Source organism: Salvelinus fontinalis, chromosome 24, assembly GCF_029448725.1.
Source record: "Salvelinus fontinalis isolate EN_2023a chromosome 24, ASM2944872v1, whole genome shotgun sequence".
NCBI lineage: Eukaryota > Metazoa > Chordata > Actinopteri > Salmoniformes > Salmonidae > Salvelinus > Salvelinus fontinalis.
The window spans coordinates 9,187,656-9,194,081 of NC_074688.1; positions in this window are offsets into that span (position 1 = coordinate 9,187,656).

Here is a 6,426-nt window from a genome sequence, read left to right on the forward strand (position 1 = left end):
TTTCACCTCATTCTCCCCCATCTCTTTCTCTCTGTCTTTCACCCCATTCTCCCCTATCTCTTTCTCTCTGTCTTTCACCCCATTCTCCCCCTATCTCTTTCTCTCTGTCTTTCACCCCATTCCCTCCCTATCTCTTTATCTCTGTCTTTCACCCCATTCTCCCCCTATCTCTTTATCTCTGTCTTTCACCCCATACTCCCTCTATCTCTTTCTCTCTGTCTTTCACCCCATTCTCCCCCTATCTCTTTCTCTCTGTATTTCACCCCATTCTCCCCCTATCTCTTTCTCTCTGTCTTTCACCCCATTCTCCCTCTATCTCTTTCTCTCTGTCTTTCACCCCATTCTCCCCCTATCTCTTTCTCTCTGTCTTTCACCCCATTCTTCCCCTATCTCTCTCTCTCTGTCTTTCACCCCATTCTCCCCCTATCTCTTTATCTCTGTCTTTCACCCCATTCTCCCCCTATCTCTTTCTCTCTGTCTTTCACCCCATTCTCCCCCTATCTCTTTCTCTCTGTCTTTCACCTCATTCTCCCCCATCTCTTTCTCTCTGTCTTTCACCCCATTCTCCCCCTATCTCTTTCTCTCTGTCTTTCACCCCATTCTCCCCCTATCTCTTTCTCTCTGTCTTTCACCCCATTCCCTCCCTATCTCTTTATCTCTGTCTTTCACCCCATTCTCCCCCTATCTCTTTATCTCTGTCTTTCACCCCATACTCCCTCTATCTCTTTCTCTCTGTCTTTCACCCCATTCTCCCCCTATCTCTTTCTCTCTGTCTTTCACCCCATTCTCCCCCTATCTCTTTCTCTCTGTCTTTCACACCATTCTCCCCCTATCTCTTTCTCTCTGTCTTTCACCCCATTCTCCCCCTATCTCTTTCTCTCTGTCTTTCACCCCATACTCCCTCTATCTCTTTCTCTCTGTCTTTCACCCCATTCTCCCCCTATCTCTTTCTCTCTGTCTTTCACCCCATTCTCCCCCTATCTCTTTCTCTCTGTCTTTCACCCCATTCTCCCCCTATCTCTTTCTCTCTGTATTTCACCCCATTCTCCCCCTATCTCTTTCTCTCTGTCTTTCACCCCATTCTCCCTCTATCTCTTTCTCTCTGTCTTTCACCCCATTCTCCCCCTATCTCTTTCTCTCTGTCTTTCACCCCATTCTTCCCCTATCTCTCTCTCTCTGTCTTTCACCCCATTCTCCCCCTATCTCTTTATCTCTGTCTTTCACCCCCATTCTCCCCCTATCTCTTTCTCTCTGTCTTTCACCCCATTCTCCCCCCTATCTCTTTCTCTCTGTCTTTCACCTCATTCTCCCCCATCTCTTTCTCTCTGTCTTTCACCCCATTCTCCCCCTATCTCTTTCTCTCTGTCTTTCACCCCATTCTCCCCCTATCTCTTTCTCTCTGTCTTTCACCCCATTCCCTCCCTATCTCTTTATCTCTGTCTTTCACCCCATTCTCCCCCCTATCTCTTTATCTCTGTCTTTCACCCCATACTCCCTCTATCTCTTTCTCTCTGTCTTTCACCCCATTCTCCCCCTATCTCTTTCTCTCTGTCTTTCACCCCATTCTCCCCCTATCTCTTTCTCTCTGTCTTTCACCCCATTCTCCCCCTATCTCTTTCTCTCTGTCTTTCACACCATTCTCCCCCTATCTCTTTCTCTCTGTCTTTCACCCCATTCTCCCCCTATCTCTTTCTCTCTGTCTTTCACCCCATTCTCCCCCTATCTCTTTCTCTCTGTCTTTTACCCCATTCTCCCCCTATCTCTTTCTCTCTGTCTTTCACCCCATTCTCCCCCCTATCTCTTTCTCTCTGTCTTTCACCCCCATTCTCCCCTTATCTCTTTCTCTCTGTTTTTCACCCCATTCTCCCCCTATCTCTTTCTCTCTGTCTTTCACCCCATTCTCCCCCTATCTCTTTCTCTCTGTCTTTCACCCCATTATCCCCCTATCTCTTTCTCTCTGTCTTTCACCCCATTCCCTCCCTATCTCTTTATCTCTGTCTTTCACCCCATTCTCCCCCTATCTCTTTCTCTCTGTCTTTCACCCCATTCTCCCCCTATCTCTTTCTCTCTGTCTTTCACTCCATTCTCCCCCTATCTCTTTCTCTCTGTCTTTCACCCCATTCTCCCCCCTATCTCTTTCTCTCTGTCTTTCACCCCATTCTCCCCCTATCTCTTTCTCTCTGTCTTTTACCCCATTCTCCCCCTATCTCTTTCTCTCTGTCTTTCACCCCATTCTCCCCCTATCTCTTTCTCTCTGTCTTTCACCCCATTCTCCCCTTATCTCTTTCTCTCTGTCTTTCACCCCATTCTCCCCCTATCTCTTTCTCTCTGTCTTTCACCCCATTCCCCCCTATCTCTTTCTCTCTGTCTTTCACCCCATTCTCCCCCTATCTCTTTCTCTCTGTCTTTCACCCCATTCTCCCCCTATCTCTTTCTCTCTGTTATGTAATGTTTTAAATCTCTTCTCATTTGTTTGTGGTCGGCTTGGCTGGCTTGTCGTTTAACAGGCTGCCAAGAGGGATTTACCGGGAGCCCTGCCACAGCTCTGCTCACTCCGTTAACCAGCAGTGCCAAATCAGGCTAGACGTCTGGGCAGCGTAGCTCTACCGTGTCACACCGGCTGATCATCCTAATGACCTGCTCTTAATTTCCTACCTACTGGGAGCATCACAAACAGCTCCAATCTCTTAATTTCCTACTTAGTGGGAGCATCACAAACAGCTCCAATCTCTTAATTTCCTACTTAGTGGGAGCATCACAAACAGCTCCAATCTCTTAATTTCCTACTTAGTGGGAGAATCACAAACAGCTCCAATCTCTTAATTTCCTACTTACTGGGAGCATCACAAACAGCTCCTATCTCTTAATTTCCTACTTACTGGAAGCATCACAAACAGCTCCAATCTCTTAATTTCCTACTTACTGGGAGCATCACAAACAGCTCCAATCTCTTAATTTCCTACTTACTGGGAGCATCACAAACAGCTCCAATCTCTTAATCTCCTACTTAATGGGAGAATCACAAATATCTTATATCTCAAAGTAACAATGCAGAGATGTATCACGCTTCATTCAGCTATAAACAGTTTTTCTCCAGGTCTGCAAGGCCAACGCTGATTGAAACTAAATCTCTTATAGCTGAGTATATCCTTATAAGGGCCTGGATGAGCTCACATGGAACACAAAACACACACACTCAGAGGAGAAGAAGCTCTCTCCTGTGACAGACAGAGGACCCTGGAGAAGGGTGCCCAGGCGGAATGATGCCAACCCCTGGCACTAAATCAAAGCATTATGGAAGAAAGAAGGCATGAAAGAAGGAGATGAGTGTGGTGTTCAGGAGGAGCATATGGGCTGTATGAGGGGGACAGCTGTTTCTGGAGGGAGGGAGGGAGGGAGGTAGTTAGCAAAGAAGAGGGAGGGAGAGAGAAAGGGCAGGAGATAGGGAGGGGGGAGGCGTGCAGACTACCTGTTGGTGACTTCCTGGTCCGTCTGACATTGCGGTCCTCTAGTGAGTAGCAGGACAGATGTTTACAGGGGGTGTTATGCAGGCTGATGACAGTAGATTTAGTATTTAGGACCACTATTGTTTTCACTATATATTCTACCTCTTGGTGATGCCATTTGGAAACACAATCTCAATTTTCACTGCTATGTGGACGACACACAGCTGGCAATTTCGAAACATGGTGAAGCCCCAAAATTGCCTACCCTGGAAGCCTGGTGTTTCAGACATAAGGAAGTGGATGGCTGTAATTTAACAAGAGATGCCAGTTCTAGTGTCCCAAGAAACAAAGAGATCTGCTGTTTAATCTGACAATTCATCTTGATGGTTGTACAGTCGTCTCAAATAAAACTGAAGGACTTCGGCGTTACTCTGGACCCTGATCGCTCTTTTGACAAACATATCAAGAATATTTCAAGGGCAGCTTTTTTTAAATCTTTGTAACATTGCAAAAATTGGAACGTTTCTATCCAAAAATGATGCTGAAAAATGTATCCATGCTCTTGTCACTTCTAAATTAGACTACTGCAATGCTCTACTTTCCAGCTATCTGGATAAAGCACTAAATACACTTGAGTTAGTGCTAAACATTGCTGCTAGAATCTTGACTAGAACCAAAACATTGATCATAGTACTCCAGTGCTAGCCTCTCTACACCGGCTTCCTGTTAAAGGTAGGGCTTATTCCAAGGTTTTACTGCTAACCTACAAGGCATTACGTGGACTTGCTCCTACCTATCTCTCCGATTTGGTCCTGAAGTAAATACCTACACGTATGCTACGGTCACAAGACGCAGGCCTCCTAATTGTCCCTAGAATTTCTAAGCAAACAGCTGGAGGCAGGGCTTTCTCCTATCGAGCTCCATTTTTATGGAATGGTCTGCCTATCCATGTGAGAGAAGCAGACTTGGTCTCGACCTTTAAGTCTTTAGAAGACTTTTCAATAGATCCTATGATTGAGTATTTTCTGGCTCAGGGATGTGAAGGTGAACGGCAAGGCATCTGGTCGTGCTGCTGATTCAGATACAACTGTTCTGCCTGCGACTATGGATCCCTGACCTGTTCACCATCCGGTGTTACCTTGTCCTGGATCTGCTGTTTTCAACTCTCTCTCTGTCTCTGTCTCTCTCTCTCTCTCTCTCTCTCTCTCTCTCACTCTCTCTCTCTCTCTCTCTCTCTCTCTCTCTCTCTCTCTCTCTCTCTCTCTCTCTCTCTCTCTCTCTCTCTCTCTCTCTCTCTCTTTCTCTTTCTCTTTCTCTTTCTCTTTCTCTGTCTCTGTGCTATGAAAAGCCAACTGACATTTACTCCTGAGGTGCTGACCTGTTGCACCCTCTACAACCACTGTGATTATTACTTGACCCTGCTGGTCATTTATGAATGTTTGAACAACTTGAAGAACGATCTGGCCTTATGGCCATGTACTCTTATAATCTCCACCCAACACAGGCAGAAGAGGACTGGCCACCCCTCAGAGCCTGGTTCCTCTCTAGGTTTCTTCTTAGGTTCCTGCCTTTCTAGGGAGTTTTTCCTAGCCACCGTGCTTCTACATCTGTATTACTTGCTATTTGGGGTTTTAGGCTGGGTTTCTGTATAAGCACTTTGTGACATCAGCTGATGTAAAAAGGACTTTATAAATACATTTGATTGATGCGTGCTGGTGCTAGTGAATGAACCATTCCCACACTACAATCCCAAAGGGCCCACAGCTCCTGTGAAAAAACCTATTCTGTCAAGTGTAGTTGGTCTTTTCTGGAAAACTTTTCTGAATAGGTCGCTATAATCCTAGAGCTGTCAGGGGTTACAGACGCCACAGAGATCCGCGGTCCAGAACCGATAGATACCCAATAAATCCTCATAAACAGAGAATTACCAAGCATCCGATGGGGCAAGGCGAGACAGGCAAGCCTTCAAAACTCTCCTGATAATGATGACATAGCTGAGGAGGTGGAAGGAGGTCAATACTCTCTCCTTCATTTGGATACTCCTCCTCGTCTGTGTCTTCTCCACTTTGTTTGTCCTCCTTTCCTGATGGAGGGATTGAGGGAAGGATCGCAGTAAGAGCAAGGTTTTAGAATGAATGGTTTTAGAATCTCTCTCTCTCTCTCTCTCTCTCTCTCTCTCTCTCTCTCTCTGTATTTCTCTCTCTCTCTCCTATCTCTCTCTCTCTCTGTCTCTCTATCTCTCTCTCTCTCTCTCTCTCTCTCTCTCTCTCTCTCTCTCTCTCTCTCTCTCTCTCTCTCTCTCTCTCTCTCTCTCTCTCTCCTGCTCTTTAACTCTCTTGCTCCCCATTTCTCTCTATAATCTGAGAAAATGAGTGTCGTCTGGGCATCAGGTGTTGCTGTGTGCTGTTGGTTATTCTCTCTCAGACAGAGACCAGTCTCTAATATTACAGTAAATCACAGTGTGGACAGACAGAGGGAGAGGAATGGGATTCTGTAAGGCATCGAGCTGCAATACAGAAACACATTTATCTCATTTATTTCTGTGTCTGGGGGTTACGGAGGCAGCCAGACAGAAACAGAACGGTGATGTCCCAAATGACACCCTATTCCCTATTTAGTGCACTACTAGCCCTATAGGCCCTGGTCAAAAGTATGACGGGTGAGTATGAGGGGTAAGTATGATGGGGAGGGTGAGTATGAGGGGGAGAGTGAGTATGATGGGTGAGTATGATGGGGAGGGTGAGTATGAGGGGTGAAGGTGGCTATTTACATCTCTAACTGACCGGAGTAGATTGGGGAAGCAGGGAGGGAGAGAGGGAGAGGGGCAAATATGTAGTGAGGAAGAGAGTGGGAGAGAGAGGGAGTGAGAAAGAGATGGTTGGGATACTGTGGGGATTCGGATCCTAAGGAATGAGACAGTGTTCCAGAATGCTCTGTTGCCATGACAACTACTGCTTCCAATTGACCAATCGCACAGTTC